General features: G+C 38.9%; 1 protein-coding gene across 3 annotated transcripts in view; it reads left to right on the top strand.

The window, feature by feature from the left end:
• Nucleotides 1-24,689, top strand: part of LOC140716639 (T cell receptor alpha chain MC.7.G5-like) — a 101,055-nt gene that overhangs the window by 7,277 nt on the left and 69,089 nt on the right. Inside the window, exon 1 of one of the 3 annotated variants that reach the window (XR_012096338.1) lies at nt 3,980-4,034. The exons of the other annotated variants lie outside the window; for them this stretch is intronic. The gene's annotated coding sequence lies outside the window, so the exon portion shown is untranslated. Of the gene's footprint in view, nt 1-3,979; nt 4,035-24,689 lie in introns of those variants that run through there. 3 annotated transcript variants of the gene reach the window in all.

The following is a 24,689-nucleotide window of genomic DNA, read 5'->3' as shown; positions in this document are numbered from 1 at the left end:
ATTTAAAATTTCAACAAATCTCTGTACCAAGATAACCTCTTCAGCTCCGAACTGCAGGAACATTAATTGGTCCTGTGCTCTAGCTGCTTATAGGGGAAAATACAAACAATGTCGAAGAAACATATCACAAAGTAAACCATTAATACGTATTATCCCATATACTGTCCAGGCATTTGATTGCCGGCTAATAATATCTATGTGCACTAAAACGAGGGTAATGAACAGGACTTCCCTGAGGCACCACTGCTACTGGTGAGTTACATTAAACACAATGCTAATTTAGATGTTTGAACTGTAAGTCGTGATTAATATAAGCCCTCGTTCCTTCAAAACGTTTCTTGAATAAAATGGAGAAACGGCAATAGTATGGTTGCTTTCTCTGCCCAGTTCGTTTCATGATACAGGGAACTAGCATTATGGAGCTGGTGCCGTCCAGCTCCAACTATCAGTTTTCATTCCAAATCTCCAACGCTGAGTGCATGGGGTTTGCACGTTCTCGCAAAGACTGCGTGGATTTCCTCCCACAGCCTCCTAATTTGCAGGTTGGTAAATTAATTGGCCACTGTAAATTCTCACTGGTGTGCACGTCTAATCGGGAGGAATTGATAGGATTACCGTGAAAATAAAATGGGTTCAATGGGCCTGATGCTCTACGTGGAATCGATGGGCAGAATTATGTGCTTCCGTGATACTCTATCATAATTCTAAAAAGAAATAAAGAGTTCACTGAAGCATAAGCGAATTTATTGGGAACATGTGTCGAATGACAGAGTTTCCCACAAAGAGTGAGAAAACAGAGTTGGAAGTAGCCCCGTGAGGAGATGGTAGGTTTTGAACTGGTGAGACAATTCAGTAAGGCAGAGGAAGACAGTTTCAAACTCAGGTCTGATTGCAAAACATTTTTGTGCTGGAGTCGGACGATGTGTGAATACAGCTGCAGGAACGCCGTTGATATTTGGCGTCGGAACCAAGCTGATGGTAGAACTCAGTAAGTAGGGCAATATATTTATGAAACAGCGATTGTCAATTGATAGCAAGGTGGTCGATAATGTGTGTATTAACAAAATTTTATCTTTAAACTAAATTGCTTTATTGCGTGGCAACATAACGCAGTTACCGAAACTGCAGTCACGACTCTGACCTCTGCTGTTTTCTGTCTGTGTGGAGCGTGAATGTTCTCCTTCTGATAGTGTGGGTTTACTTCGGGTCCTCTAGTTTCATCCACGTTCCAAAGCCTTGCGAGTTTGGGGAAGGGTTTAGTTGGTCAATGCAAATTGGCACTGGCAGGTGGGTATGTGGACAAATCTGGAGCGGGGGCGGAATTTGATGGGCACGTGGGTAGAATACAATGGTACTGATGCAGATAGTTGTAAATCGCTGTGTGGTTGTCAGTATGCATCTTTCCGTGACTCGATTGCCCTATCTAAGAAAGTTCAACAAACCTCTGTACCAAGATAACATCTTGTGCTCTGAACTGCAGGAATTTTAAGGTCCTATGCTCTTAACTGCTTATAGGGGAAACTACGAAAAATATCGAAGAAACATATCACAAAGTAAACCGGTAATGCGTATTAGGCCCATTATGCTGTCCAGGCATTTCATTGCCGACTAATAATAATTATGTAAACTATAACGAGGCTAATGAGCAGTACTTCCCTGGGGCACTACTGGTACTGAGGAGTTATATTAACCACAACGCTAATTTAGATGATTGAACCGAGAATCGTGATTAATATAACTCCTCGTTCCTCCAGTGCTGCTGTGTTTTCAGATGCAAGCTGTGCCGAGTTGAATAAAATGGCAAAATGTAAGTCTTATGGTTGCTTTCTCTGTCCAGGTCGTTTCATGATACAGGTAGCTGTCATTTTGTCAAAAACGGTATGACATGTGAAAATTAAACGTAGCATGTGAAAGAAATTTGAGTCAACCTGTCGTCTACAGATCAATACTGCCCCAGGGCATTTTGTACTGCCGGTTGGCACTGTGTGAATGATGGTAGCGGTGTGAACAAACTGATATTCGGATCAGGGACCAAGTTATCCGTGACGCCCAGTAAGTGTATCAATGCAACGCTCGTTAATGTCCTTGCACTCGTAACAAGAAGATAAAATCTGAGCATAACCATTAGGTCAGACAGAAACTATGGAAAGAGACACATCTGTATCAACGGTTCAGTTCTAAAACCCGACCTGTTCCGTGTTGCCAGCGTGTTCTCTCCTTAGAATAGATTTCCAAACCTCTCAATGCTGTTTTATGATTTGTAGTGCTGTTTTTAGTGCCCAATTTGCAAATAGGAAAATTCCGATCAATACGCAAGTCAGGCAGCATCTATAGAGGTAAATGGGTCATCGATCTACGATAGGAGTCTGCATACATATACAAATAATGTTGAAGCTTTACGGCCAATACTAGGAGCAGCCACACGCTATGGGATACAAGCAAAAGAAGAGGGATAATAATAAGAGTTAATAATTGGAGATATGTCAAAAAGAATTGAATAGCATTTTGTTTCAAGCTTTCTGGGTTGTTCAACTTTGTGTCTGACAGCAGCTCTTTAGGGTTGAGTAAATGTTGACCGGTAATGTTCTTGAGACGAGATTAAGCGTTGTGTATGCACAGGAGCAACTCCACCGATAATTGAAAAGGGAGCCCAGTTGAACATTATCCTGAGAAAGAAAGAGATTATGTTGATGAATATATTCAGTGCCAAACCCATTGCTCAAGAGGTATCTGGAACTGGATGTGAAATATTACTGTTTGCAAATGAAGTATATAAATACTCAACAAATAATCAACCTTGGAATAACTTCCAGGCCTGTGAATGAAGGATATGTTTTCTGTCCTCGGTATTTCTAACACAGCTGTGGTGTTATTCTGAGAGTTAGCCTTTTTCCTGTTAATCGTGTCCAAATGAATTCACAGGGGAGCGTAGCGAGAATTCACTACGCTGGTTACAGAGATGTCCAGTTTACTGACAGAATTTGTGGAGACTGCCATCTTGAGTACTATGGAATCAGAACAGATCTTTTCAAAGCTTGCAATATTATTCAAGTGGTTGTCAGGCTGAATGTTCGCCATTCATACCTGAACTTTAATAGCTCTTCAACTGTGAGCTATGCGCAGTGAAGTTAAACAAACTGAACATGATATGGAAACAGTAAACTAATCCGTCTATATAATTATACGGTCTAGGAAGTTTTTATTATGTTGTTGACAACACAAGTAACATCAATGGAAACATTCAGAAATATTATATTAGTGAGGCCCTTAATAAAGGCACATAATCACTAGATGCTTTGTACTGCTAGCTATTGTGGTGCGGGTACGCAAACAATCGTCAATAGGCTATCATTCGGCTGAGGAACGATGTTAACCTTTACACTCAGTAACTGTTTCAGATGGTGATTGCTGGTATCTAATTTCTAAACGTCCACTCCAGATGATCAAAAAACGTAAATGATGTGCAAAAAGAGTCACCATTAATTAGACGGTCGAATGTCTGCCGTTAAGTTGCAATATAACATATATATATATCGTTAACCTACAGTGTAAAACACGCACAGTAAGTCCCAGGAAATAGTAGCGAAATTAGTTAACGTCGTTGCTGTTAGTAATGAAATGTCCATCCCTGAAAATGGTGTCAGAATTGGGCAATCAGGAAAAGGTTGGCGATAGACCTCCTTGAAGCATAAGTAGGAAATTTCACTGAGAGTACAGTGTGTCGAGATTTGAAGTTACTGAAGGAAAAGCTTCCATTTAAATTGGCATGGCCACATATGAATCTTCCGCGATTAAAATAATCAGTTTATTCAAGGGATACAATTGTTCAGCGGAATAGTTTAAACAGAGCCACTTATTCTTTGCCTTCGTGGCGTTTTTTGGTGGGAGATGTGTCCTTTTTGGGACAGGGGACAGCAAAAACTGTTAATGCTGAAACTGTGGAGGTTTTTGTGAAGGAGTTAGGCGTTGTGTGAATAGCGGAGGAGCTACCCCTCTGATATTTGGAAGTGGGACCAGGCTGACCATAGAACCCAGTAAGTAAGATAACATGCTAATAAGTAGAATCGCCATCCACAGCCAGTCACTCTAATTGAAGGCAGAAATATATGCTTCAGTAAAATATTATTAAAGAAGCGTATCTGAGAAACAATGTTTCCCTATCGGTACACCACCCAGACATGTAACCAAAAAAAAGTACTAATATATATCCTGTTACTTCTCTTCGTTTGCGAATTTTCAACAAAATTCGTGGACTCTTACCATGGGAACTAATAAGGAGGGCGGAAGCAATTAAGTGTGTGCGGACAAATAATGGTGCTTTAGAATTGCATCGAATATTCTAGGAAATTGATTGAGGACAGGTAAAACGTACGTTTTCGTAAGGCTCTTCAGATGCAGAGGCCCTCACATAAACCATAGCATTTTTGAAGTAAATGGGTAACAATTCTGTTCATTATAACTGAAGGAGGCTACGTTCTCGAGTCTGACTTCTGTGGATGAGGCTGTTAAGATTAATGTAATTTGGAACATGTGTTGAATGAACGATTCAGGTAATCACATAATCAAGACAGGAATTGTTATCGAGAAGACAACTGAAGATTGGACATGGAGGGGCAAATTTTCACGCGGAGGGCGGTGTGTATATGGAATGAGCTACGAGAGAAAGCTGTAGAAGCAGGGCAATCATCAGGATTGACAGGCATTAGAGGTCAATATATGGATAGGGAAGGCAGAGATATGGAAAAAATGAAGGGAAATGGGATTCGCCAAGATTAACACCTTAGTTGCCATAGATGTAACCACTACCCGGTTGTCATGCTGTCTAACACAAGGATTCTGGTAAAGAGAAACAGTATTCATCCTGTTTACCTTTCCACTGATTCTGTCTGGTCTGCTGTGTGCTTGCAGGATAGCATAGTTAGTTGTAGATTTCCAGAATATGCAATTATTTTATTTAAAATTCCAAGAATTTTATGAGAAGTCTGTCTATAGATATGAAAAGAGCTCGACTGTTTTTTGAGTTGGTGAGTAGCATTGTGTGAATACTGGTACATCCATAAGTAGACTGATATTTGGATCAGGAACCAGGTTAAGGGTGCTACCTGGTAAGTGTTTCAAAACCCTATTTCTCTGCGTCCTTAGCAACATCTCGAATTTGTAGCATATCTTCAGAGGAAAAAGTATGTGAAGGAATGAGCGGTGTATTGTATAGAAGCTATGATTTAGCACATATATGCAAATATAAGACTACAATAATGCTCGCCCGAAGAAATATGCTAAACATTCGATGAAATGAAGCGACATGTTCGGACTGTATCAGGAGAAGGTTAATGAGGTACAGAACGTTGATGGAAGTTATTAAATAGTAGTTTCTGGCTGCCTTAATTGGGCATCAGAAGGCTTTAAGGCAGCAAATGGATGGAGACTGTTGTGTGACGAAGTTAGGTTTTATGAGAGTGTGTTTTCCAATCTATTCTGATATTTAAAAGTGGCGTCAAAGAACACAAGTAAGCCAGCTAACAGGTGAATGTAATGCACAAAAATAATCCGTCTAAAATACAAAATTATATGATAAAATATTATAGGTGTGCAATGCCGTCTAGTTTTAAATATGTGGATGACCAGAGAACTAGGAGGGAAAGAATGTGAGAAGGAATAGTTTACATGAAAATAAGTGGACACATGGAACTGAAGGAATGTTCAGAATAGACTAGATGAGACTAATGGCGTCCTATGTCATAATTTAATATGAAAATTGAATTAAGTCAATTTTATGCAGTTTTTGATAATTAAATGCAATGGAGTGCAATAGGACGTTTAGATGCGGAATGGACTCTATTACACAAGGCAATGTGAGTTATTTGTCCCCAGCACACTAATAATGGATTCGGGAGATGTAAAGGGTTTAACAGGAGAATGTTCACGAAGAATAGAAATAGGAGTAATTTTAGTTCCATTATTTTATTGCGCTGTAACTGGACCAGAGATCTGAGCGAATAAGTGTTCAGTTGGTGGGTTTTTGTGACAGGCTCACGCGTTGTGTGTCTGGAGGAGCAGCTACTCCTCTAATATTTGGAGGTGGGACGAAACTGACCGTCGAGCCCAGTAAGTGTTGTTAGTTACAGTCAATTCCTCAAAAGAAATGTATGGTTTAGTAACATATCATTATATTGGCATTAATCTATGTTTGGAGAATATCTGGGCTTGTAAAGAAAGCTATATATTGTATCCTATATAATACCTCGTGCTTTAATGGAAGCAAGGTAAATGTTACCCCGTTTAGAGGGTAAAGCGGGTATAAATTACAGTAGGGCGAGAAATTGGTGTGATTCTGACTATTGGTTAAAAGAGAACGACAAGTGATAGACATTTGAAGTATAACTACAAAATTGGCAGGTCGACAACGTCAATGGACAAAGAAGCAGAGTAATGCTTTAAGTCGAGCACGCCATGTAAGTAGTGCATCTCTCAATATTGCCATAAGTGGTCCATCAATAGTCTTAAAAGACTAGTTCGGCTCAAGGAGTTTCAGAAATTAAACTCTCTTTACGAAATTTTCATTATTACTGAACGACTCCATTTGGTCGGGTGTGAGTGCAGTGCAGTGTCGAACCCAGTAAGTGACCACAAACTGTTTATTGCCATGATCAAGCACAATCTTAAAGAAAATATATAAACAAATAATTTATGCAATTTTTTTTTCTAAAATGTTGCCAATATTAGCACTGCCTCTGGGTGTGTGAGCAAAAGATGCATCAGGTTCGCAACTACATCCAGAAAACAGTCTGATAATTCGAGCCATATTTTTAATAAATATTAAACCCCCTGAAAGCATTTTATTGGTGAACTGTCTGAACTGATTTCAGACCGATTTCCCTTAAAATAAAGAGTTAATAAATTAACCCATAAACTGTGGGATTTTCAATATTAGCATAGATTTGATTTATATGAGGACAAAAAAGTCGAAGGAAGGTAAAGCAGGATTAATATACAGATTACATGGAAAGGAATGGAAGTACACAGAACGATAATGATACTCTCGGACGTTTTTGCACTGTACATTAATGCTGTGTGTATACTGGAGATAATAGGTTAACATTTGGCCCAGGAACGAAGTTAATCGTGACACCCAGTGAGTACTTCTTCGTAATGTTTTTTTTTCTGGACTGATATAGTGCTGTGGGCGTACTTGAATGGGATGGGACACGCTAGGAGAATGGAATAGGAGATGATACATATAGGGGAAATGCGACTTCATCCAATATGATAGAATAAAGATAAATGTTGCTATCAGTTGAGGAAGCAGTTAATATTTAAAGGGAGATGTGTAACATGAATAGCAATGCACAAGCGGGGTAAACAAAGTAAAGTAAATTATATTACAAGCGAACTTCAATTGCAAAGTAAATGTACCCTACTACGAGTACATTGGGTCCTTAAATTCCCTTTGCAGAATAGCCTTCCTAATTGAAGAAGAGATTACTAAAGATAGCAGAAGGTTATACAACCGTTCTTCAGATTTATTCCTGAGCTGGGGGTGGCATTTGGTTCTTTTGAGGACTAGGGAGAGATGTGACTATTCCTGAGGAGACATCAAGCAGATTGACTATTTGAGGCTCAGCCGAATGAGGATTCATCCTGTGGAAAAATTGAAAACTCCTCTGGGTCGGTGCGGGGTGGGGGCGGGGGAGGGTTAATTTTCACAATCTAAGACAATGCAAACCGTTTTATCTGGCAAGAATTCTCGTCCAAAGTAGCTAATATTCCAACGATTCAGGACAAAGGACGGTACAGGCATCATGCCTACAGTAAGATGTAATCACTGAATAGCCGTCTGCTGGAAACGTTCTGGTGAGGATGTTATGCATTGTGTGAGTTTAAGTGGTGTTAATCAAATGATATTTGGAAGAGGGACCAGGCTGACCATAGAATCCAGTAAGTAAAACAACGCATTAACAAACTTAATTACCACCATTCTGTAGCTCCACTGTATTTCAGTAAGAGGGTGCTACTTAGTGCCCAACGGGGATGGTAATTTCGTATTGGAAACGGAAGATAGAACTGTGTACATAATAGGTCAGTGTTAATTTGTAACCGAAATAGGTTATGTTCATTGTGAAGAGTTTCGGCTAAAAACGCATTTCTACTTGAAACACTTCAGATGTGAAATGCATTGTCTAAATTCGCTTTATTTTCATATAAATAATTACCTTTATTGATATCCATTATCTTTCTTCTTTTGTTGAATTACAACTCTCTCTGTTTAGTGAAGTTGGAAAAACTTTCACTGAGCAGAACTATTATAAGTTCATGGAACATACTTCAACAATTTGAAGAGAATTTTGTCATACAAGTAGACAGCTTTATACTAGACTTTGTAAGCTCGTCTGTATAACAAATTGACCCAGGGTGTTTTTCAATCAGGGACAGTTACTGTCCAGAGTGTGGGGTGGAGGGAGGTTCTGATGATTTCAGGCTAACCTTGGAAAAGGGAACTGAGAATCAAAATAAGAATTAGGTTTAATATCACCTGCATATGTGATGACATTTGTTGTCTTGACAGCAGCAGTACAATGCAATTCATAATAACAGAGAAAGAAACTATGAATTACAGTAATATATTTATTAAATGGTTAAATTAAATAAGCAGTGCAAAAAATGAAAATAAAACTGTAGTGAGGTAGTGTTCATGGATTCAATGTCCATTCAGCAATTGGATAAGAGTGGGGAACAAATTGTTTCTGAATCGATGAGTGTGTGCCTTCAGGCTCTTGTGCCTCGTTCCTGATGAAAGCAATGACAACAGCGAATATCCCTGGTGGCGTGTCCCTCAATGATGGATGCCACTTTTTAAGGCATCACTCCTTGAAGATGTCTTTGGTACAACGGAGGCTAGTGCCCATGATGGAGCTAAGAATACAACTCTCTGCAGCTTATTTCGATCATTTGCATTGGATGTTCCCCCACCACGCCGTACCAAACGGTGATGCAGCAAGTTATAATGCTTTCCATGGCAGACATTTATGGTTGTCATAGTATGACATATAAAATCACCTCAAACACCAAACGCTGTCGAACCTTCTTTGTAGCTGCACCGACATATTAGGTCCTAGATACTTTCTAGGAGATTTGACACCCAATGGCTTGGAACTGCTCACTCTCTGGTCCCTCTGTGCGGATTGGTGTCCTTAATGAAGGATCATAACCTCATAGTGACACCGAGTAAGTGGGAATTCTTCGCTTATTCTCAAACTTTGTGCTGACTGGCAGATCTGGTGACGGGTTCTTTCTTTTCAACTCACAAAGAAAACAATTTAAGGAATATTCAGAAAGGAGTTCGTGAAAAAAAAGTTTAATAGGAATGCACGATATTGGAAAAGGAAGAACCCGATATTCCCATATTTGAAATTTAAGAGCATTTTCAATGTGTTCGTCTTTGTCATCGGTGACATCTCAGAGATTGGAAAATCAACGAAATAAATTGGTGGAAGCCATTCAGTCTGAACGGATGAAGTAGTGAAGTAGTGATTGAATATGACCACAGAGGTTTTTGTGATGGTGTTAATCGTTGTGTAAATCAAGGAAATATATTGGAGTTCGGGAGTGGAACCAGACTTACAGTAAAACCCAGTAAGTATGAAAGCCTGCTATAATATTCAGTAATTAAGTGCCTTGTCATGCAGTAGCATATTCCTTAATCTATAACCAAAAATTACCGATAAGTTGATACAGCAGCTACCTTGCATCAAAACGACTACCAGTTGGCAAACATAGCTACAATCTGTACATAACGCATAATTCATTTGTAATACAGAATGTGCCTTCTATTAATTCTATAAGAAAAGCAATAACATTACAGAGCAGCACTTCATAGAAATGAACAAAAAAATCACAGGAGAAGCTGGTAGTTGGCATTATTCCGAATATCCACTTCAAATACTGAATCCTGCATTCAAACTAATTATTCTAATATTGTCAAAGATAGACCTCGCTCAGGCTGATACCACGTCAGATAGTAACTGACCGTGAATATTTTTCCCCATTTGTCATTATTACCGAGCGATAACTCTTTATTCGTCAATGGTATAAGGCTTATTTTTCATATGTCTATCATGATACCAAAAAATATACCATTCGGCCTATCAGGTGCGTACCAGTTCATGGAAAAACAATCGCATCAGTCCTGTTCCATTTTTAACTTCCCTATAATACTATAACTTATTGTCTGTTGAATACCCATAAACTCCCGTTTGCAGTCTCTAGATAACCTCGATTCACTCCTTTAGAATGCAGGAGGAAACCGGCGCCAGTGTGAGGATCCTTAGCGATTACTGGGAAAACGTGCAACCTCCATGCAGCACACAGGATCAAATGCTCCGAATTCTTTTGAAAGATAACATGATTAAGATCGTCAATGGTTAAAAGTCGATGGAAGTAACAAATTTAGAGACTAGATTGATGCTTCGCTGTCTGATTATCCGAGGATGGTTTTTATATTGGTGATACGGGCTGTGTGAATGTGGGTAATGACAGGCTGATATTCGCTGCGGGAACGAAACTAACCGTGATGCCAAGTAAGTGTCTGAAATGGCTATTCCACAAGTATCCCATGGTCGGGACCTTGGGTCTTTTTTTTTTTATTACACGGCTCTCTAGATAATGTCAGAGACAAAACGAAGCAAATAATTGTTTGCTTCCTGAAATTATTAACCAAAGTAGTCAATTGTTTTCCGGGGGGTGGTCAATGATAAATGGAAAGTCTCAGTTATTTTCTAAGATACTCTAATGTGCAGTTGTCCATAGAAATGCGGTAGTAGAGAAATGAAGGAAATAACATTAGAAACCGACGTTCCATTGTAGGTTCACTGAATACAATAACGATTTGATTGGTCGGGGCAGATAACAGCGGAGCGAAGTTTGTTGGAAAGGATTTTGTGACCGTAATGGACATCGTGTGGGATGCAACAAATCGATTGTTGTTTGGTAGGGGCAATTGTACTGACGAGCAACACAGGATAAAATGTTGGAGCAGCTCAGCAGATCAGGGAAAATATATGGAGGGAAATTAATAGTAGACATTTCAGATCGAGAAGTGGACTCTTCTCCCTCTATAGATGCTGCTCGTGCTGCTGAATTCACCCATCACTTTATGTATGTTGCTCACGATCTTCAGTATCTGTACAATCAATTGAGTCACAGTATTTTGATGAATTGAGCAACTAGACACAAGCTGTTAATCAGGTGACAGACTCTTTTTTACATGTTAATGAACTATCATATCCTTTACACAACGTTAATATTTATATGGAAGAGTTAGGGCTTCATTCTATATTAGTATGCTTTCTGGAAGATTTTACAAAACTTCTAATATTCCTCTATAGCATGAAAGAAAATGTGTATTGATGCTGAAAGCAATATTAAACCCGTGCAGAAAAAATACATAGTAGCCAATGAAAGCAGATAATACTGTAAATAAGAGCGGCTCAAGGACTGTTATTAGAAAAGAAAGTTACAACTGCTTTACAAAAGAGAACGGCTGCTCTTCTCTGCAAAAACTTTGACGTATATTTTGCAATTTAGTATTTCTCTCTCTCTCTCTCTCTCTCTCTCTCTCTCTCTCTCTCTCTCTCTCTCTCTCTCTCTCTCTCTCTCTCTCTCTCTCTCTCTCTCTCTCTCTCTCTCTCTCTCTCTTGCTCTCTCCCCGCCCCCCCTATCTATCTATCTCGGCTAGAAGGGCGTCGAGGGTCGAAGAGAATACGGAACTGAGATATTAATCAGATTATCCATATTATTTTTGAATATATGACGCGATTACTACGAGTGGTCTACATCTGCTCGCAATATGCATGATCTTTAGTTGTAGAATGTACACCAATGACTTGGACGGGCAGAAAAATGATCACAACAAGGAAATATGGCTAGGTGATATGCTAATAAACTAATTTGTCTAATAAACTGATTGACAAATATTTCGCTCCCACGACAGAGAATATTCCATCTGAAAAGTAAACATGAAAGATTAGAGAAAGCAGAAGTCCTTCCCGTGACTAAAGTTACTCCAATTTTCAGTACTGCTGATTGGCACTGTGCGAGTCATAATTATGACAAGATAATATTCGGACGTGGAACCAGGTTAACTGTCAAACCGAGTGAGTTCTCTCCGCATGACAAAATCTTGACTTTGTTGTTCTAGTATTGAATTTGCAACTAAATGTTCACAAAGAAACTGTAGACATTGAAGAAAAATTATATAGTGTATGATCTAAACAGTCAGCAGGTAAGACAGCTTCTGCCGATAGTCCTGGTAAAGCAGCTTAAATTTTGGCTTCGTTAGAATACACGCACCTATTCTTAACCTGAAATAATTCAGAGAATAAGAAATCTTAGTTTATAAAAAGATATATTGGCTTGGAGATCCTGTTCCCCAAACAAGTAATATTGGGCGTTTCTGGTGCTATATTCCAAATGCAGACACTCCATTCCTCGCTCTGCTAAGCAGTTGGAGGGAAAAGTTCAGTGATAAGTTAAAAGTTTCATGAACACCTGGCTCTATTTAACCTGTAGATTATTGGAATGGATACGAGGAGACTTTAACTTGCGTCATTTAGGTGGATGGGCTCCTGTCTCTTGGTCTTTGCTCCCTTCTGAATCAAACTGCAGGTTTATCAAGACTTCACTCGCTTTCTTTTCTTTCTCTCTGTATCCTTTTAATTATGTTTCACATTCATCCAGCATTGGCCTCAAGTGCATTTTAAAATAATGTTAGTACAAATTAAAAATATTTCCGTATAAATCCAAGGATAGAAAAGAAAAAAATACCGATCGAAAAAGAAATAACAAGATGACGACCTCAAGAGAGAAAATTAGTAAAATGATTGCAGAAAGGGTTTAACATTATTCCACTGATGCTCCATTTTAACAATTGTGGCAATTCGTTAGTCAGGAATTCAGGCATAGAACCCTTTTGACAAGGAAATCATGTAATTTACAACGTAATTGAGACGCCTTATATAATTAACATTGAGGGCAGCACAATGATAAGCAGACATAATAACTCAAATATATCTCAGGTCAGTTGAATGATACCATAAGAAAGCATACAATTACTTTTAGCAAAGTACTACACGGTGTTTTTGTACCTGAAGTCGGCACTGTGTGAATGAAGGTGCAGGTTATGGAAAATTAATATTCGGCCAGGGAACCAAGTTAACCGTGACACCCAGTAAGTATTTTAAGCAGATTTTGCAAATCTTATTGCAGAGGTGACAAAGATGGGATCTGGTTCCCAGTGCTTTAAAACCCTCGTGAAAATCTGCATAAGGTATAATAGTCAGCAGCAAAAAAAATGAACTGCAGATACTGAAAATGGGTGCATAAAGGCGTAGGTGAAGGTTTGAGGAAGATGATGGGAATGTAGGGCGAATAGAATGGAATTCCTGTAGGATTTATGTAAATCAGTTGTTGACGGACTCGCTTGGCTGAAGGGCCAGCTTTCCGTGCTGTACAGATCTGTGAATCTGGCCTGCAATATGTGTGTAATATGTTCTGTTTTGCAACAAGTCGATCGAGACAGTCAGCGCCAAAAAGAAGTTATTCGGCTCCTTGCATGAAGTATAACACCTAGAAATAGTGTCACTTTACTCTTGGAGTAGCAGCAGTCTTTTAATGCTTAATTAACAGCTGGGTGTTTTTATTTCAGCGTCCAGCGTATAATCTAAAGTCAAATTACCTCATATACAAGGATTCCTATGTATCTATCTGATCACTTTCAAGAAATAATATATGTATCTGAAAAGTAAAAGATGTGCTGTACTTAATCACAAGAACAGCAAGAATATCTTTCCTTTGATTATGTCTGTGAAGTCAATACTGCAGAGCCGCGAGATTAAAGAATGCAGCTTGTTCAGCTGTACTAAAATGACTGAAACGCAGAACATTGAGCTGATAGTGATTATCTTCGAGAGAAATCGGTTATTGCATACGAAAAGGAGGTAGGTAATCAAATTGTAAAGAACTAAGATGTCAGTCCCAGAACCAAAATAAACGTGTCGTTTTTGTACCGGGGATTACCACTGTGTGGATGCTGGCGATAGGAAGCTAATATTCGGGTCAGGGACGAGATTAACAGTGACGCCAAGTAAGTGTTTCCGACAGAATTCTGTTCTATCTGTTACATATCCATTCCAATTCATATATGCAGAAGTCTTCTTAAAGAATAGGCTTTAATGTGCTGCAAATAGTGTTGACATATGTCCTGCTATAATCCGGAGAGGAGACAATCCAGTCCTGGGAATAAAGAGTGGGGTTGTGAACAAACGGAGGAAATGTTCTGAAGTGGACTAGGGACAGGTCAGAGGGGAAATTAAGATAGACTTTTTGCTTCACTGTGTGAGTTTTCACTGTGCTTCACTTCTCGACGGGATCCACTGATGGCGGGGTGGGGAGGATGCGGAAACAGCAAGTTCACGGATATGTAGAGGAGGGGGTCAAAAAGACCAAAGAACACAGAAGACAGAAGTCACGTTGTTGTTTCAGTCATCAACAACCACCAATTTGTCAAATGCTAACAGAAAGATTGCGTGTTTTTAATGAAGATTAGTTGCTATATATCAAAGGTTACCCTTAGATCCAAGAATAATTTCCTGTTGGAAGAACACCTAGACATGTCAGCGCCAATATGTTGTCCCGTTATGTCATTCCTGTGATCAATTGGATGCTCAATAATCATGATTGATTATGGCTTATTTGCAAATGCTCAGAGTTGTCCGCAGGTTTCTTTAGTAATATTGTGCCTAAGTAGAAAACTACATGTTACTCCACATCTGGAGAAATTTCCTGTTAGATTCGCCCCCGGTAGGATCTAACAGTACTGCTTAACTTCTGCATTTCATGTTAAAACTGATTTGAAATCTAATCAGAAATATGCATTATTTAAGTCGAAGGACATGTTTCCCTAAACTATTCCAGAAATTAAAATCAGATTGCATCCAGGTGTTGGAAGTACATCGTGTTCCCTTTGGTTTATTGTTTATAATTCGTGCAACTGTTCATTTGAAAGTTCTACACAGTGAACTATGGTAAAAATTAACATACCAGTGAGCCATGCATTTAATATTGTGATGGAGGGCACTGTTTTAATATTAAACAGAGAATTGTGTTCTGGCGAGATCATTATAAGGCTTGGGGCCCGAAATACAAACCGGACACAAATATAAAGACGATTGAGGAATAGCTCATGGAACACTTATTGTCTGTAACAAACAATGCCCTGGCGTTTGTTTGTTTTTTTCTTTACTGGTAGTGGTATACTGCCAGGGGTATTGGAGATTTAACGTTCGATCCAGGAACAGGGTTAACAGTGACACTTAGTAAGTAAATTTAAACCCAATTCACAAGTTTCCCAAAGGGTGATCTAGTTCGCAGACTGTTAAAGACCTCGTAGAAATCAAAACAGGATATAGCACGCAAAGAGCAAAAATTAAGTTGTCAATGCTGAAAACCCAAAGTGTTTTTGTATCGGTGATTAGTACTGTGTGAGTTCTGGTGGAGGAAAGCTAACGTTCGGCCCAGGAACGAAGTTAACAGTAGCGCCTAGTAAGTGTTTCAAACAGAAACCCATCAATTTCTTTTCTGTCTGTTTTATTTCTGTCGGTTCATGGAGAGAAAAGAAGGAATTATTGAGGAAGTGATCTCAATATGGACCAGGAACAGGTCAGGATGGAATGAGGTTGATGCAAAATTCCAAAATTTGTTTTCTTTGGCTAGGTTACACAGGGGAAAAGAATAACTCAGTGATGACTGGAAGTGTTTTTGTGACGGGGTTAAGCGTTGTGTGAATGGCATGGGAGCAACACCTCTCATATTTGGCGATGGGACCAAATTGACCGTAGAACCAAGTAAGTAGGAAAGCATTTTGGTGATTCAGTCATCAGCAATCAGTCCATTCCCAATATCAAGTCTATCTGGTTCAGTAAGGTATTACTACTTGATACTCAAGGATACCGAGAGAGCCAAGCATCATTTTCTGCTGGAACAAAATCTGGACGTGGAAGCGATGATACCTTACTAATTCGTGGCCTTCTGCTGCTCTCTTCAACAGTCAAATTATATTTCAGGGCATTAGTTAGTTGTAAATGTATGGAACTCTGTTAAAACTAAATTAAACAAAATAATTATGACAAAAAGTACTTGTATCAATCTAAAAGTACAGTTTTAATATTATATTCCTTGGTAAAACTAATTTGAAATTTTGTTAGAGGAGGTATTCCTAATTTAAAAGGACTGGTTCCCTAAAGATGCTTACGAAAAGCAGGGTCATAATCTGCTGTTAGAGATACATACGGATCCATATTGTTCGTCGTAATTAAGTCGAAAAACTGTTCAGTTCCGATTTCTGCAGAATTCTGGTAAAATGATTAGGAAAGGAAGTCAGCATTTAGTATGACAATCGTGGTATTTACTCTAATTTTGAATATGGCATGTAGGCTGACGTGATAATTGAAAGGCTGGGGAACAGATTTTGAAAGTGGTCACAACAGACCATTGGGGAATGGCAGTACATGTTGTGCAGATCTTTCCTCGAGCAATGCAGAGTGTAATCTTTTTGTACAGCTAGTTAGTACAATAGCTGGAAAGTTAACATTCAGACCAAGAACCAGGTGAATCGTAGCCCACAGAAAGCGTTGATACAAATGGTTTCTAATCTTCCAAATAATCTGTCGAAAATTAAATCAGGCATAACAAAGAAAAGGTCAAATGATCTGCAATGCGAGAAATCTGAAACAGAATCAATAAAATCTGGAAATGAAAAGTACCATCAACGGGGCCTTGCAATGATAGTGGCTTTCTCTGCATATTCGTTTCTGCCTTTCACAGTCTCCTTCATTCATTCTCTTCTTCTTCTTTTCTCCCGTTCTCTTCACCCCTTTGTTCTCCTCCGTTTGTCTGTCATTGCTTGCCTTGTTCTCTCCTTCTATCCATGTATCTATCTGCCTACCTATCTTCATCACTTTCTATCTTTCTATCTCGAATTTGTTTCATTCATTTATTCTCTCTGTTTCCCTCTCTCTCTCTCTCTCTCTCTCTCTCTCTCTCTCTCTCTCTCTCTCTCTCTCTCTCTCTCTCTCTCTCTCTCTCTCTCTCTCTCTCTCTCTCTCTCTCTCTCTCTCTCTCTCTCCGTCTTGTCTTTCTCTTTTTCTCCCATATGACCTGATTGCTAGTTTAACTTTAAACAGAAGCAGCAATTACTCTCATCTACACAATGAATATGTCACAATATTTCACGTCCTTAAAGTCCTTTCTAGCATTCTGAAACATTTCAGAGAACAATATTTGGAATCAGGAAATAATAGAAATTCTGAAGATATTCACAAGCAAAATACAAATAGATTTCATTCCCAAAATAGTTCGATCTCCAGCAAAATCCATATAACCCTGTAGTGCACTGTGCCAGCGGTTTGTACCATCCAGATGTTATTAACGTTAAGGTAACATTCGACCCAGAAAAGGGGTTAGCAATATCTCCTAGCAAGTGTTTCAAATGGAAATTTATCAAACTTCTTGCCGTTGTATTTTAATTGTCAACATAAGCTTGGCACAAAACTGAACAATTCGTTTTCTTCACAATTATCATCAAAGAAATAACATGAATCAGGTGCAAAGTATTAGAGAAGCATAGATCCCATTATATTTTGCATTATCCAGAACCATTTGAGAGATGTGACAGTAATCAGACATAAAGATGCATTGCAATGAGATGTAATATTAAAATACGGATAGGGGATAATCTTTCCCAGGAACTGCGAGTGAAGGGGATGAAAAAGAAAAGGGAAGATCCCAAATTGCACCCAAAGCAAAATAATTGTAATAAGATTACAGTCCAATGTCAGGACTTGTTTCCTCTAGTTAGAAAGCATATAGAAAACGGATAACTATGCAACTGATGACTGGAAGTATTTTTGTGACGTTAAGCATTGTGTGAAAAGCATGGAAAAAAATCCTCTCATTTTTAGCGATGAGTCCAAACTGGCCGTGGATCCTGGTAAGTAGCTCAGCACATTGACAGTTCAACCATCAGCGACCACGTATTCCAGTACTGATATCTAATTTGTGTGGAGCAGTGCAGTGCTATTATAACAAAACTAAAGTCTACTCTGACAGAAAACAATAATTTTCAAACGGTAGTTTTGAAAAATGAAATGTTGGCTCTTATTTGTAGAACTGGTTATCAATCTTTCTAATATCCTGTCAAAATTCAGGAAATACTGAGCAGTGGAAATGTCAAATGAACTGTAGTTTTTATTGCACGAAAATCTGTACAGGTAGACATCACCTTTCTAGCAGAAAGAGATGTTACATCCTAACAAGTCAATGAGGCCTTCTTTGACTCAGTTAGTCTCTCTCTCTCTCTCTTTCTCTCTCTCCTCTCTCTCTCCCTCTCTCTCTCTCATTTTCTACCTATCTATCTATCTATCTATCTATCTATCTATCTATCTATCTATCTATCTATCTATCTATCTATCTATCTGTCTGTCTATCTATCTGTCTGTCTATCCAACTGTCTGTCTGCTTCTATCTATCTACCTAACTATGTATTGATGGGATATCAGGAAAATACTGTGGGATTCGTGTAAGTTTATTACAGATGTGTGATGGACTCTGTGAGCCGCAAAGCCTTTTTTGTGATGCGTGACTCTATGATCCTGAGCTAAAGTTATGCAACAAATTCATTAGTACTCTTGGCACCAACATGCGAAAATCCGGCTCCCAACCTAACCTATATAATAAAATAATGTATTATATTATTCCTAAGGCTTGTCTTTAGGCGGAGGGTGCAATCGCTGGGCATTATTTCTCAAACGCCCAGAGATCAATCTAACGTCAAGTTACCTCATCTGCCAGGAAACCATCTTCTGATTATTCCAGGGATCATAATAACATCGAAGTGTTTTTGTATTGGTGACTGGCACTGTGTGAAATCCGGGTTAGACGAGCTTACATTCGGCTCAGGAACGAAGTTAACAGTAACGCCTAGTAAGTGTTTCAAACAGAAATTCATCCTGTTCTTCTCTTTTCCAAGCACTTGTGGATGTTGGTTGCTAGATTTTCAGTAATGTGCTGTAAAACAGAGTAATGCGCAGTATTCACAGATATTTTCAATGAACTAACTTTCAACGGCTGTAATTTGTAATGGGAACATGGCACCTGGAATTATTCGTATAATCCGGAGGCTGATAAAGCTGATAACTGCTAAAATTCAGACTCGAGGGAATCTTGTTCCTGGAGGGAAAAAAAGGAATTGTAGAGAAAGTGACCCTGATATGGTACAAAAACAGGTGAGGAGGGAATGAAGTTAGTGTTAAATTCCATGATTGATTTCCTGTTTGGATTACTGCATAAGGTAAAATTATAACTCAGTGATGTATGGAAATGTTTTTGTGAAGGGGTTCAGCATTGTGTGAATGATATGGGAGCAACTCCTCTCAAATTTGGCCGTGGGACCAAATTGACCGTAGAACCAAGTAAGTAGGAAAATATTTTGGTGTTCGGTCATCAGTAAACAACAGTTACTTCAGTCCCTATATCTAGTCTATCTGGTTTAATAAAGTATTATTACTGCATTCCCAATTTTACACAGTGAGTCATTAATCATTTTCAGCTGGAAGGAGATATGGGCAAGTGAGCGACGATATTTTATTTATTCACGGCCTACTACTGATCACTTCAAGATATGTTTCAGGGAATTCATTGTTTGTACATGTAAGTAGATAGCCTTTGTAAGAAAATAATATTGATCCACATTAGGAGAAATCTTCCATTAAAAAAGTCCTTCGATCAATTTAAAGCTACATTTTCAGCAGCTAGTTTGAAATGTTGTCAGTGGTGTGATTCTTCATTTGAAACAACAGGTTTCCTGCAGCAGGAAAACAGAATGAAAATCAGGAGTTCGAGAGGCATCTTCTTCCATATTGTTCGTTGTTAATAGTTGAGAAACTGTGCGGTTGCGAGTTCTGCAGAATGAACTCCGGTAATATGAATTTACGAGGAAGCCAGGCATTTATTATTCCAATCGTGGTATTTACTATAATTTTGATCACGGTTTGTGGCCTGACATAATAACCGAAAGGCTGAGGAAAATATTTCCAAAGTAGTCTGAAAAATGTCCACTGGGAAGTGGCTGGTGAATGTTCTGCAGATATTCGCTGGAGCAATACAGACACAAGTATTTTTGTATTTATAGTTAGTACTGTGTGTACACTGGCTCAGCAGCTGTAAAGTTAACATTCGGACCAGGAACCAAGTTAAACGTGGGCCCTAGTAAGTGTGTCAAACTGCATTTCTGCAATAATCTAATTGTCTCGAATTTATGGAAATGGTTCCCGATGTTCCAAATAATCTGTGGAAAATGAGGAAAGGCATAACAATCGAAAGGTTAAAACAACTACAACTGTAGTGTGTCGGAAACAAACCTCTATCTCTCCCCCACCCCTCTCTCTCTCTCTCTCTCTCTCTCTCTCTCTCTCTCTCTCTCTCTCTCTCTCTCTCTCTCTCTCTCTCTCTCTCTCTCTCTCTCTCTCTCTCTCTCTCTCTCCCCCCCTATCTATCTATCTATCTATCTATCTATCTATCTATCTGCTGTCTATCTCTGTCTGTTTCTATCGATCTACTTATTTATGTGATTCTCGCTTTCCATCTCTGCATCTCCTCCACCACCATATGCTGCATCTCTTTTCCTGCCCTTTCACTCTTTCTGTCTCGAACCTCCTAATATCTGTCGTTGCTTCTCTCCATCCCAGTGCTCGTCCTTGCCTGTCTCACTCAGTCGCTTGCTTTCTCCCAGCATCTCTCTTTCCCATCCTCCCTTTCTCTGTCTGTGCTGTCTTTCTACATCTGCTTCTATCTTTCTCTTCGGCGCTCTTTCTTTCGATCCGCCCGCCCCTCCCTCCCCATCCCTTTATATCTCTGTTTACCTTATTCCTGATTATCGTTAAAGGGAATTAACAAACTTTATGATTTGGGTTAATGTCTATGTGCTTAAAGCAGTAAGCTCACCTTGATACTTCATTTGCAAACAAACCTTTGAGGCTTCTGATCGCTTTATGAAATTTTAGATAAATGGATAATGTGAAGGTAACCACAAGGTAACAAATTATAGGGATAGTTGTCAAAATAGTTTAAACTCACATTAGATTGTGTACGTATTGTTAAGTGGACTAAAGCACCGGATACCTCTTCTTGTTCAAACTTTAATTGAATTTTCTTTATTGTTTGAAGAAGGCTGATTACTTGGGAGTGTGCAATAAGAGTTCACAAATGGATTGTAACCCATGTGACTCCATGTGATGGAGCTGTTTGGAAGTCATTGAAAAACTGATATTTCGAGTCAAAAAGAGTTCAGAATCAGAATGATGCAGATTCAAAAGATCTCCGCGAGTTTCTGTATTCCTTGTTTGTTCTCTGTGTGTTATAGCAATGATAAAATAATATTTGACCAGGGAACAAGATTAACAGTGACGCCCAATTAGTGTTTTTTGCACATGGAAATTCTCCAGCAACTTTCTCTCTATGTTTAATTTGTGGATCTGTTTTCCACTTTTCCATAAATACGGTAAATAACTGAAAATACGAATTTTAAAAAACTTTTATATCTCATATGGCAACGAGAACAGGGGAAATGCTATTCCTGAATATAAGGTGTGAAAGGGAGGAGCAGGAAGGAAGATCTCGAGATGGAGCAGGGGCAATACAGGAAATTATTAAATTGTCTTATACACTGCTTTGATCCCTTGGAGCTACATGAGATTCCAGGATGACTGAGTATCTGTGGTCAGCGAAGTTTTTGTAACGGGATTAAGCGTTGTGTGACTACACTAGGATCAAATACTCTCATATTTGGAGGTGGGACGAAACTCACTGTTAAACCCAGTAAGTAGGACAATGCGATGGTGGCCTCAAGTCTTAATATTTAATGAATATAGTTTTAACGAATTATTGACCTAACCTGAATCTTACATTTAGAACCAACTATAATCTGTTATGGAGGGAATGTCTGGTATTATAACCAATAATATATCAGTTATTTTTGGCTACCTGTTGTCTATCTGAGCGAACAATACACTCCGCAAAACATATTTTATTGATAACAGTAAGGAGTTGCTTCTTAGCTCTTGTAATAATGTTATAGTTTTTTGGAAAATGATGTTGTCCCACATGTGATGCAAATACTAGCTGTTTCCTGCTCATTCCCAATGATATAACGCAATCTTACAAAAACACGTGTTGATTCACGTCTAATGATAATCATATGCATAGAAGTACTTGGTATTAATTCAATAATGCATCTTGAGTTTATAGCAATGCATGTTAAAACTGATGTCCGAAAACCTGTCAAAGACCTACCAAACAGAAATGGATCTCATTACGCGGATTTTTTCTTTATTCTTAATATTTTTTGCCAAGTTTTCATCTGTGAGTTGTGTAGAATGAGGCACAAGTATCATGACAAGAAACTCTGGAATTTAATAATGAAGGGAATATTTCCGTGTTTAAAAATCTTGCGATGAAGGTGCCTTGCATACCAAGAGAAGCTGGGTAGGTCGGTTTGAATTTCTTGGAGCTTAGAGTACCGAGGATGGAGGTATCTGCTGTTTGTGGGAGATTAATCGACAAAGAAATGTAGTTACATTATAAAGGCAGAATCCATTTAAAACTGAGATGTATAAAACCTCTCCCCGGTATGGAATTTCTAGAATTAGGACTCTGAAATCCAGAACAATATAAGTATTAAAGACGAAGATTATAAACATTTGATGAACAAACAACCGGCACTGATCAGCCATTGCCATGTTAGAAGGCTGGCCAGGTTTGAGAGGAATTGGTTTCCTATTCCTGGTCCTATTGTCGTGTGTTCCTGTGCTCTTCAAACCAAATGAAAGGAGCCAGATTGAGGACAGAGGCGACAGGTTCACGCCAGCCCTAAGTTAGACTCTGGCGTTTTTGAACTGGTGATTGCCACTGTGCGAATACTGGTGGAGCCGATAGGAAGTTAACATTCGGATCAGGAACCAGGTTAACCGTGATTCCTAGTAAGTAATCCTGAACATTCTCTAGCTCTAATGCCTGGATTATCAAATAAAATCGTTGGAAACTAGAAAGATTGAATGGTCAAAAATCCACTTTTATCTGAACTTCAAGATGCTGGGGGTGGGGGGGGGGGGAACAGAAATAAAAAGTAAAGTTAGAAAATACTCATTAGGTCAGTCAGCATCGATGGAAAATGTGATCGAGGGGGAAGAAGGAGAGAGTCAATGCCTCAGTTCAATGATCCATTTGTTGACTCTGATTCTTTCTCCATGGTTTTCTCTTTGTGTGATCCATAATAACAAAAAGATAATCCTTTTCTATATTCACGCGTTCTCCGAATGGAAGAATGGAATGAGAATTATATAAAGCTGAGTATCTATTCTCCGGACAAGAACAACCCTAAAATGGCTTTGATACTGGTGAATAGAACTATGAGCTTTCCTGTATTAAGTACGTAGCATTCAAATCAGGAACGAAGCTGACAGTCATACCAAGTAAGAATTTCGAAAGGAAATTCATCTGTATTAAACTCTTTAGGTTTTATATGTGAGAAAAATGAACCAAATATATTGTCCATACAAGTATCTAAATATATTCCTGCAATGCATTTCTAAGGGGCACTAGGAGTGGGTTTCCCCGTTGCAATATCGATTGGGCTGAAACCTGAATAGCGACAGAGAGCGAAATGAGAACAAGTAAAACTCCCAAGATATACAAAGAAGAGCGCAAGAGCTAACTAAAGATAGAGAAAAATTCCATCTGTTTGGAAGTTTGCTTGCATTCAGCAGGTAGCAATACGAAACAACTGTTGACAGGGGAGGATTTGCCACGGTATTGAACATTGTTGGAGTACAGGGAAAAAGTCTCCCCTCATATATGGAAGCAGGACGAGACTGCCCTTAGTATTCTATAGGCAGGGTGCATATTTTGCGGAGGCTTATACTGGCAACCACCTGTTACTCCTGTTGCGTACCTTGTTTAGAATTTCGTAAAAATAATTTCAAACAAAATATGAAGACCATAATAATTTTTATCAGAACATCCTCTGGGAATATGGATGAGCTGCATTACTCAGCTTGACCTCTGATCCATACACTGACATAACTAAATATAATAATTCAGTAGGTGTACCAGTAGCTGTGGAGGGAGGCATGATGCCAACGTTTCAGGTCAAAAAAAAATAACACAGGAGAAACAGAGTCAGTGAGTTCTAACGATGTGCAGCACAGAAATCGATCCTTCAGCCTGCTGAGATTGTGCAGACTGTTATTTGACCACTCATGTCAATCTTACATTAATATTTTGTTTTATTCTCCTTTCATTCTATCACTTTCCTGCAAACTGGAAGTAATTTTCGGTGGTGGTTCACCTAAGGCTGTGGGGATAAAGATTGTCACCGTCAGTTTATCAGGCAATCACAGGGAGAAGCTGCAAACTCCACACATAAGGCACCCCAAGGTTACAGTGAACCTTTGTCTCCGAGCCAGCAACTTTGCTGCCTGCGCTACTGCACCAGTGAAAGATCATCTTCCTAGGACGCTGGCTGTTGTCTCTCTAAAGCCTTTAATTAATTTCAGAAATTTAGGAAATGTGTTACTCATAGGCAA

The sequence above is a fragment of the Hemitrygon akajei genome, chromosome 25 (assembly GCF_048418815.1).
Source record: "Hemitrygon akajei chromosome 25, sHemAka1.3, whole genome shotgun sequence".
NCBI classification, from domain to species: domain Eukaryota; kingdom Metazoa; phylum Chordata; class Chondrichthyes; order Myliobatiformes; family Dasyatidae; genus Hemitrygon; species Hemitrygon akajei.
This window is presented reverse-complemented; position numbering and strand designations above follow the sequence as displayed.